The sequence below is a fragment of the Malania oleifera genome, chromosome 10, assembly GCF_029873635.1.
Source record: "Malania oleifera isolate guangnan ecotype guangnan chromosome 10, ASM2987363v1, whole genome shotgun sequence".
Taxonomy (NCBI): Eukaryota; Viridiplantae; Streptophyta; class Magnoliopsida; order Santalales; family Ximeniaceae; genus Malania; species Malania oleifera.
The window spans coordinates 9,871,074-9,882,450 of NC_080426.1; the positions used below are offsets into that span (position 1 = coordinate 9,871,074).

General features: G+C 36.3%; 1 non-coding gene across 1 annotated transcript; it reads right to left on the minus strand.

The window, feature by feature from the left end:
* Positions 1-8,311: 8,311 nt before the first annotated feature.
* Positions 8,312-8,471, minus strand: LOC131167188 (U1 spliceosomal RNA). The gene has a single exon (XR_009140045.1). It is a non-coding gene; the product is annotated as a U1 spliceosomal RNA (small nuclear RNA).
* Positions 8,472-11,377: the final 2,906 nt, after the last annotated feature.

Here is an 11,377-nt window from a genome sequence, read left to right on the forward strand (position 1 = left end):
AGGGGTTAAATCATGACATACAAATCCCATGGTATTATCTCAGAAGTTCCTATGTACAAATATATCACACAGCAGCAGTTATATTATAATATTAGAAGTATGTATGAATAGAAAACTCAGTTATACAGCTGTATTTTAAACTATATTACTAGAATTTTGTACAGTATACCAGCATATTTATTTTACAGTATCAGTGTTATATCTGTATATTATGTAATGACCCTAAGAATAATAGTATTTAAATAATAAAAGGCAGGGAAATGTAAATAAAAAAAAGAGGCAGCAAACTTTGTCGACGAGGGTGCATCTCATCGATGAGAAGATACCGAGAGAGGGTTTGTGGCAGGCTGAAACTCGTCGACGAGGTGTGCAAGTTCATCAACAAACTTTCTACAGGACTCATTGACGAGATAACGTGTCTCGTCGACGAATCTAAGGTTATAAGTAGCTAAAACCCAGATTTTTGACAGAATTTCATCACAGGAATCCTTCTTTCTCTCTCTAAAATGTTCCCCTCCCCTTCTCTCTTCGATCCTGGCTCCGTTTCTCTCCGCATCAAAGATTTGAGGTCACCACGATGCTCCTGGTGAAATTCTCTGCAAGTATGCCGGAGCAAATCGTTGGTGGGGTTGGTTCCCAACCTCAGGGAAAGGCATTTTATTCAGAATATGCTTTCCCTATAGTTATAAGAAATGTAGTATGCAAAAAAATACTGATGTTTGGTTCTAGGGGATGTTGCTTTTAGGGAGTTGAGCGGGGAACCCTGCGGGTATAGGGCTAGAGTACAGTAGGGACTTTTCAGAAATAAGGTAAGGGAAATATATTATGCTAGAGATTTATAATATGTATAACAGAAGATTATGAATGTGTATTCACAAGCATGCAGATTAGATTATTTTTACAAAATATCATGAATATTATTTTTAAAGCAGAATTGCAGAAATTGAGCATGAGATTTTGATTACTCAAATATGTGGCATAAGTTTATTATAGTATAGTATGATGATTATACAACTTTACGGATATTCAGCTATACAAATTATTAGTAATAAATGAGACTTATAGTATTTCTCAGAATAACATGATTTCTAAACCATAACACTCAGACAGACATTACAGATATTATGTAATAACCCCAAAAAGTGATATAGAAGATTAGTGGAGTGATTCCAAAATAATAATAATAATAATAATAATAATAATAATAATAATAATAATTAATCGGATTAAAAAAAAGAAAAAAATTAAAATTTATTTTTTATTTTTATTTATAAAAATATATTATTATTAATATTAATTAAATATATTATTATTATTATTATTATTATTATTATTATTATTATTATATTACCCTCCTGAAGCTTGAAGCTTCAAGAGGTTTCTTTTCTTTTCTTTTCTTCTTCTTCTTCTTCTTCTTCTTCTTCTTCTTCTTCTTTTCTTTTCTTTTCTTCTTCCTGCACACACAGTCACTCTCTCTCTCTCCTCTCATTCTCTCTCCCTCTCTCCTCAATTTCATGACGAATTTTTGCCCGATCGAAAATCTGAAGATACCGTTCGACTCCATTTTTTGCTGCCGTCATTTCTATTGGAGCGGATCAGTGGTAGGAGCGGCGTAAACGTATTTCCTGGGGTAAGCCAATTTCCCCTTTTTCTTTAATTTCTTACAAAATATAAGTTCAATCGATGAACGGACACCACCACGAGAATCTAGAGATGATTCTCTACAAGTCTAGAGGGACGGAATTCTCATGGGGTCGTCGTGGGCAAAACCCCAAATTTGGGGTACGGGGGTTATTAAGGGGCTTATTTTTAATTAATTAGGATTAATTTAGAAATGCTAAAATATTAAGCATCTGGAGTTGAAGTAGGATTTCTAAAATTTAGGGTCTGGGTGAGCGCCGTGGGTATAAATTTGGGACCCGCAGGCAAAATTCAGAAAATTAAGTGGGACTGTTAAATGTTAGTTTAAATATTAATTTGAGGTATATGGAGCCAAGGGAAGGTTAGATCGGTATTATTTTGGAGAAATAGATTAATTAATATGGAAAAAATGTAAATTGCAGGAGTTGAGTTTCGGGCGCCAAGGGCATAGAATTTGGGTGTTAAAGAGACTATCAATAAGTCAGGTAAGGGGAATAAATTATAGCAATGTTTTTAGAATTATTATTTGAATTAATATGTGAAAATGAGTATATGATATTTTATCTGAAAATTATTATGATATAAATACCAGATAAATTGTGTAGCATTTGAGTAATTATAAATTGTGATATTTTAGAGTGTAAAATATAACGATGAGTACTCTCTGAGAAAATATTGAAATGAGATTTTTTGAATTACTGATGTTGGAAAATAATGAAATGTGGGATTTATTTGTGAATGGAAATTATTTGCATGAGAAATGAGTTTGTACAAATTGTTGATATGAGTATTTTGGGAAAATGTGAAAAATACGTGAAATATGATATATGATATTACGAGATGATGAAATGTGTACAGAAAATGATGAGAATATTTATATTAAATTGAATTGTGATATACTGAAATATGATTGATGAAATGTCAATATCGCATAATGAATGCGGGTATGTGGTGGTAAACCCTGTTGGATGGTTATGATATTAAGCACGATACCGTTGCTAGTGGTGTTAGTGCAACCACACGAACTCTTGGAGCGTGTGGCGTGACAGTCGGCTGAGCCATTGTGTAGGGTTGTTGGGCATCAGGGTTATAGGTCGGCCAGTCGACTACAGACACGATATATGATATGATATTTGATCTAACTGGGTTGGCTAACCGTGGTTAGATCCAGCCTTCGAGCCGCACAACCTTGACCATGGGGCGAAGCATAGCGTGGATAGAAATATCCTCAGGGTGGCCATAAGTTACAGACGCGATGTTGGTATTTGATACCAAGGATACTCATAAGACAGAAAGTAAAATTGGAAACGGAAAGTAAAAGAATGATAAAATTGGCTAAAATGAGAAATGAAAAAAAGAATGGAAATTGAGAAATAAAGAATGTTAAATATGAGAAATGAACTGTGTGAGTTAATGACATAAATAATTGAGGCGAAGTGAAACTCTCCGCCTGAGGGCTTAATGAGTAAGGTGAGTGCCCTGATAGGTATCAGATGTGGCCATGTCCGGCTGCATAACGTGTTAGGGCAGAGGGAAGCTACCTGTATGGGCGGGTAATCTTCCTTATTCTCAGGAATTTCGCGGATAATTATGTGTTGAAATTATTGAATTTAAGAAATGGTTTTAAAGCTTATAAAAGCTTGTGTTGTATATCTATATAAGTATGAGAATGTGTATATTAGTGGATTTTCTCAGATGAAACGATGGTTTGAAAAGTAAAACATGTTATAACTGAACTCATATGACCACACACTGTAAATAATTTATTCCTTCTTACTGAGATGTGTCTCACCTAATTTATCTAAATTTTTTCAAGGAACAGAGACCAACCGGGTGATAGAGCTCCGTACTAGTAGGGAGCTGAACCCTGATATACAGGGTGAGTTTGGACTAGGGTTGTATTGTTTTTGGGTATGAGATAGTATTGTGTATATGTGTATATTGATACTCTGGGTATTGTATTATGACTAATATGTATATATTGTCTTCCGCTGTTAGGTTATATAATAAAATAACTTTTTACCCGGTACCCAATGCGGGTCGGGTCGTATGAATGATAGTAGGATTGTTGACGTGGCCGATTTGTGGGTGTTGTGGATGACGTGTAATTATTTATTATTATTGGAAAAAAAATTGTACTAAAATCGGGGCATCACAGTTTAGTATTAGAGTTTAGGTTGTTAGGTTCTGTAGACTTTAGTAGACAGCGAAATGCAATACCAGAGTATAGGAGTAGATTTTGAGGAAAATAGGTGATGAGTGGACTAACATGTGAGTTAGTGGTTGTTTGAGGATGAGGTGAGAATTTAGGGCTCTATCTTGCGGCCTAGAGACAGGGGTACTGAGGTCCCTTCCTCTTTATTATTTAAATACCATTTTTATTATTTGGGTCCTTACAACTGCATTGGACCTTGTCCATGAGGACGACCGATGGATCCCTACACCTCAACCTGATCTACCTGCATGAGGAGGTCGACCAACTCCAATATGAGGAGATTGAGCAGCTCTAGTAGGAGGACGACATGCTTCCTCCAATCGTCCATTGAGTCCCACTGCCTCGCCACTGGTTGTATAGGTGGAGTACATGTTCAGCCCGTCAGCACTGTATCCGCCTTTGTCTGGAGCTAATATTGTGGGACCGTTCAGTAGACCGACGAAAGCCCCTTTTGTAAGAACCCGAACCGTAATATATAGATTTATTGTGTAAAAGAAGGGAAAAATGGAATGGGCACGGACTTCGTCAACAAGGCCACAATTCATCGACGAAGGTAGTGGACTTCTCGTCGACGAAATTCAGAGGCTCGTCGATGAGAAAAAGCTGAGGGGTTCAAGAAAATTTAAATATTAGGATTCGTCGACGAAAACGCTGCCTCGTTGACGAAATCCTTGAAGACCTTGTCGACGAGGACACCAACTTGTCGATGAAATCCTCCGGGTCAAGGGTCTTTATAAAGGATATTTTGGTTTGCTTATTGGCTAAGTTTTCCGAAAAGCTCTCTTTCTCTCTCTAGAACTCTCCCTACACTCTCTCTCTCTCTCTAGTTTTCTTTGCCGTTCGTTGCCGGATTCGTAAATCCAACGATACTGCGAGGATCAATGAAGGATTCTCTACATTTCTACTGGATCGGAATCTCGTTTCAAAGGATTTTGGGTTTCGGGCCAAAATCAAGGTAAGGCTCAGTTTTCATTTCTGATTCAGTATATGTATAGTAGTACAAATTGTAAGTATGTTTTGTACTGTGGTTTGTAGATTTCGGAGTCTCGGTTCGTAGTTTTGTGGACCGTAGAGTTCGTAGTTGGTTTTCGGGTTTAGGTAAGGGGATTTTGTTCATATCAGTCCATTTTCGAAATTAGGATCGGTAAGCCTGTAGGCTACGATCATATGTATGTTTTGGCTACTTATTTGGGGAAATCTATTGGGTAAAAAATGCGGGATGTTCGGGTTACAATTTTCGAAAAAATTGGGGATTTCGGGTATCATCTCTATTTTGTTTGGCAAGCTGTTAGTTGCGTTAAAACTGTATTATTGAGGTGACCGTAATCCATATTTGCATAAACTGTATACTTGAAATTGTAATTGATATGATTTGCCGTAAACCAAATAAGTGTGGTATATATGAATGTATGTATTTGTTCCAAATATTTGTAAAACAGTTATGTGGCGGCTAATTACCGTACGTTGAAATGTATAGGGACGTGAGTTCCAAAATGATTCAAGGTTTTGTGAAATCGGCTAGGGGCGCCTATTACCGTACGTCGAAAGTGACCGGCTTTAAATTCGAGGGTGTGAAATATCACCAGTCTAATTCTGGTTAGTCACCGAAGTGGTGTGAGCTATATGCTACATCGTATGTTGCAATGGATTCACTATTGGGCCTAGGTTGTCGCCGCGTAGTTGTGTATATGGCAATGTAATCGTGGTGAGACTAGGTGACTTTGTGTAGTTACGTATGTAGCAATGTAATCGCTGTGAGACGAGGTGACCTGGCGTAGTTTCAAACTAGTGTGACAACACTGACCGTATGTATGTATGTATGTATGTATGTTGGGTATCGTATGAACTGGAATGGTTTGTGAAAATACTGGAACTGTATGGAATTGTATGAAACTGTACGAATTGTTTCAAACTGTATCGTATGTATAGTGTTATGAAGTATGTAAAATGACACTCGTATGCCACACACTGATATAAACTGTTTTCTTCCTTACTGAGAGGGGTCTCACCCCGAATGTACGTACAATGTTTTTCAGGTCCTTCAGGTTGCGGTAAGTAGCATCCTAGCGTCTAGAAGCAGGGGTGTCGTGGCTACTGCTAGTACCTTTTAGGTACGAGTTTTGGTACCTAGGTTGTCGGGATAGTTTTGTAAACACCTGGGTATGTTTTGTATTTTGGGTATGTTATCCTAGTATAGACTTTGGTATGATACTGGTTGTGTATAAAAGACTGTATTTCGCTGCGTATTTTGGATGAGTATGGATGATTGTTTGTATGTTGTGGGCATCTGTTCACCCCACGGGGTCGGACCCTCTTTGTATGTTGTATCATGTATGTTTTAAATTGATATAAAGACAGGTTAGGTTACTTAATTCACCCCCGGGTCTCAGTTTCGAGTTCGGGGCGTGACACCTTCTTACTCTACTGCCACCCCATCGTTGTCATCTTTATTAGACGACATTTTCGATGGGGAGGAGGTCGATGCACCCGCTATGCCACCTCGTTCTCGTACAGATACATCATATCAATTATCTCCCCATGCACTTCACATGGATGATGATTACGCAGTACCTCTTGATGGAGATGATTCACAAACAAGATGATGATAGGACAGGACACCTAATGTAGATGACCAGCAGGGAGAGGGTAGACGCAGACAGCAGCCACTCCGAGACCGGAGACAATCGCGCTGCGACACTGAGTAGTATATTGTTATGTTTATTTCATTTGAATAACATTGATTATTTTCATTTTATTTGTATAGCATCGTTGTATTATTTATGTATAATTGGGAATGTTTATTCATTTTTCCCAACATGTATATGTGAATGAAAGTTGTGCATGACAATTTAGAATGAAACTCAATGTTATGACCCATCATACAAGCAATTCTCCAATCATACAAGCAATTCTACTCTTATAAAAAAAATATAAACTCATGAAAACCATAAAATCAAACATTCACTTCTATTTTTTTAGAAAAGTATTAAAACAAATTAAATGGTAAACATAAAATTTACAATGAATTATCACTTTGCATGTTTTAAAATTGAGAAACATAACTTTGAAAAATATATCAAAGCACACGACTTAAAAACTGTCGAATTAGTAAATAACTTTAAAAATGAAGCAAATTAAAATGCAATAATCAAGAGTGTTGAAAATATAGCCAAATTATTTTTATATTTTAATTAAAATATGGGACGTGTCAATAAAAATGCTCCTAAATAATCCTCATACCATTGAGGTAGTGAATCAATAAAAGAAAAGAGAAAAAGAAAAAGCAGCATTTAAAATTTTTTTGCCTTAGAGAGCATTTGTTGGACTTTTCCATTTGATGTTGTGAGTAATTGAATTAATAATTTCAATAATTGAATTGGAATCAACCTATTGTAAATAAGTTGATTGAATAGAGTGGGTGAAAATTTAAAATCAAAATAAAAGCGTGGGTTCCCATGTACACTTATATGCATTTTCACAATGCTCTCTCACCATAGCTCTAATTTTTTTCAATTTTAAAAAGAAAAATTCTTTAAAAGAGTGACACTAAAATTTAAGGTCAACATTTATGTCAACATTTCAGTCAACATTTAAAATTTTTAATTATATTAAAATAAAATTTTATTTTTAGTAATATGGGATATGACTTCCAAATTTATTATTCAAAAAAAGTGAAGTCTCTTATATGTGCATGTATATATTTCAAAACATCCAAATTGATTTTTAAAAAATCAAAACCAGCAATGGGCGATCAAGCTATTGTACATGTATTCCTGAATTTGGTTGATGTGTGGCAAATGTCGCAAGATCAAGTTGCGAGATTTAAATGATCAGGGCTATGAGATTTTGACTCGTGGCAAATCTTGCAAAACCAAGTTGTGAGATTTAAATAACTAGGACTATTTGCAAGATTACGTAAGCATTAAATTGAAAAAAAAAATTCTCAAATAAAGTATTATTTTATATTTTATTATAAAATAATAATAAAATGAGAAGAAAAAACTCCCCAAAACCTTCTCCCTTTTTAAAACTTGAGAGAATCCCCTCCAAGGATATTTGATCCCTAGGCCTCTCTAAAGGAGCAAGGAGACAAATTGTTAGACTGAAATTCAATTTTTTTTTTCAATTTACATTTTTAAATATTAGTATGTTTTTTCATCACAAAAGACTCATATTTAGTCACAAAAATTAATCACAAAGTTAAATTTTGACACCTCTTTTGTTCAGATTTTTTTAAAAAAAAAATTTAATATAATAATTTTAAATGCCTAAATGTTTTAAAATATTCATTACACATTACTTATAATGTTACTCGATTTATCCTTGTTAAGAATTTCAATTTTTAATAGGAAATTGCTTACAAAACATACACACATTTATTTTAATTAAAATTTAAATTAAGATATAAAAAGCCAAAAACCAGAGAACATATAAATTTTGAACTACAAATTTGGGTAGGGGCCGCGCGAACGCAGGCCCCCTCTACCACAAATTATGACGTACACTCTCCCACTTGGGGAGATGTTAGGCGAGCGCCCCTCCGGAGTGCAATGGAGGCCGCACGCCTAGGCCATGACCCTTGTTGATCAGCCATAGACCCCGTCCAGGTAAGTATGTTGCCCTCTCTGCTTCCCGCGCATTTTATACACTGACCTCCCCCTGTCTTTCTTTCATTTCTCCGATGTGGGACAATTTACTCAACCTCACCACTAGCGAACCTGTACGGAAAATGTGAGCAGCCGTCTTCGTTTCCACTCTCGTTCTCTTCGGTGAGCTCTCTCTCTCTCTCTCTCGCGTAACTGGTTAAATTCTGAATCGTCTTCTATCTGGCAACGTTAATTAGGGGAGGTGTGAAAACTACTGGATCGAGAAGTTGAATCGTCTTCTGCTGGAAGCAAGTTTCGAACCTTAATCATGGCTGCTGAGCACCTGATCCTCTTTCCAGACTAGTTCGGTTTTTGGGAGGGAGTCTTGTCTAGTCTTGTACATGCATTAATGAAGAAGATTATCCTTTCGGCAGTCCGTGTGTTTAAGCTAGATGAGTTTACAAATGGATAGTTTTTTGTTTTGTGGGGGTATCCTTTTCTTTGCTCTGCTCTCTGCATTTCAAGTTGGAAGAACCCAGGGTTAAATTCGCTTTGCTTTCCAATGCACAGATGCACGTTCGTGCGAAACCAGATAAATTTCATTTTAAACGTCTCATTAAAGTTACAAATTTTAAAAAGAAATAATATATATATATATATATATATATATATATATATATCTTAATGTTAAACTTACAAATTTACAAACAATTTTAGTAAATTATTAAATTCAGAGCCTGTAATTTGTTAAAATTGACACCAATTTAAACAATGAAGACAATCTAACAATTAGTTTTAAATTAAAATAAGCATTTATGTCACGGACCGCCAATTTTAACCCAATTAACGGGTCGCGAGACACTCGTTGAGCCTCACACTTAATAAAGTCAGCCAATAACACACATTCAATCCGGCTCTCACAAACACTCGAATGGTTTTCGAAAGCCATTATAGGCATGAAATATCAGTTCCAATAATAATGAATTCATGAAGACAAGTGACTTTCGTACTCAATGACATATGGAACTAGTTGTTATATTCAATCAACAAGACAACCACACAAAGACATCATCTGAGTTATTCAACATCTAGTATAAAAATCTCTAATAAGAGCAAGTGAAGACATCTCTCCTCCCCATTTAACTAAGGTCACACTGTCAACCCTAACATTCTCCGCCAGTCATTCTATCGACGACCTTGTTGATGTATTTGTAAGAAGATTTCACCCTTTTGTTGTCTATGACCTTCATCATTGACTATATGTCTACCGGGTTATAGTACTCTACATATTTAGTATCTACTCTATATGACTCATCCATGATATGAGAGAAATACAACCATTGACTTGAAAAGAAAAGAACTGAAAAAGGTATCCAACTCATCCACTATGCGAGGTAACTACGACTACTAACTGGTAAAAGAGCTAAAAAGGGATACGACTCATTGACTATGTGGGATAATGACGACAACTAACAAGTAAGGATCTGAAATAGGATACAACTCATCGACTATCTAAGGTAACTACAACAACTGACAGGTAAAGAACCAAAAAGGTGTACGACTCATCCATTCCAGTTGGTTGTCTTTTGGGTATTGAAATCTACTGAAACTCTCATTGTAGCATCATTCAAGTCGTTAGAGGCTTGTAATTATCTATCTTAACTTGGTCAGAGTGTGTAGTGTTTACCCTGCCTACCCCTTTTCGCGCGTTTGGCGTGTCACCCTGCCTACTTTCCTAGGCGCTTGGTGTGATACCCCATGGAAGAAAGGTTTAAAAAGCATTTGATGTTACTACCCATATCAATAAGGTGCACCTTTCTTTTGAGGAATCTTCTCATAAGAACTCCACGGTTAAGCGTGCTTGGCTTGGAGTAATCTTGGGATGGGTGACATTCTGAGAAGTTTTCTCAAGAAGTGTGTGAATAAGGACAAAACACACTGAAAAGGGCACGTGTTGGTCTGTAGGGCCAGTCATTAGTCCGATAAGGCCCACCTCCCTTTTTGTCTAGTCCAGGTGGAGAAGGAGAGACGCAGTATTCCCTAGCAGACCCAGGTCGGAGCGTTACAAAATCCTGCAACGCCCCGACCCTCTACTCGGGCTCAGAGTGCTACTAAAACATAACATACACATTTCTTTAATACTATAAATATATAAAACTCGCCCTAACAAAGGAAAACAGGTGTTCCATCCTAATCATCATACATATACACAACGGAAAAATTTCTAATACATCAAACACTTACTAGAGTTTCTAACTGTTCCCAACTACATACCAAATCCATATAATAATATTACAAACCCCAAAAGCATAAAAATTATTAACTATGTCTCACCAGCTATGACAATATCTAATAACTATCTAACACTAGCCCAGCGGTACATTAGACTCGATCCCTCGAAGGACTTGAAACATGATTTATATGATAAGGTGAGACACCTCTCAGTAAGATGGATCATATTATTATCAGTGTGTGGCTAGCATGAGATTTTGTGTAAACATATTACTGATAACATTTAAATACATTTAACTGGAATTTTATAATTGTACTAAATTGTATATCTGAAAATATATAATTTCTTAGTAATATACTGCTGGCTCAATATAGCTCATTCTATAGTAAATATGCCCATATATATGCCTAGAAGATACAATCTGAACTGCTGAATTAGCGTCGTCACACATTCACATACTACTACGACATGCTTCCCCCCATGATGGGTTGTGCGGCCCGTAGGCTGGACCTACCATATAGCCGGTCGACTAGATCTAAGTCAAACAAAGTAGTAAGTACGATTGTACCTACCCAATACCAAGAATTCTACATCGGGAGGGTCACCCAAAATTCTACATCGGATAGGGCCCTGGAATTTTGCATTGGGGAGTACTACCCAGGTCTCCAATCGACTATCTAATACCAACACTCTCTCTAAGAC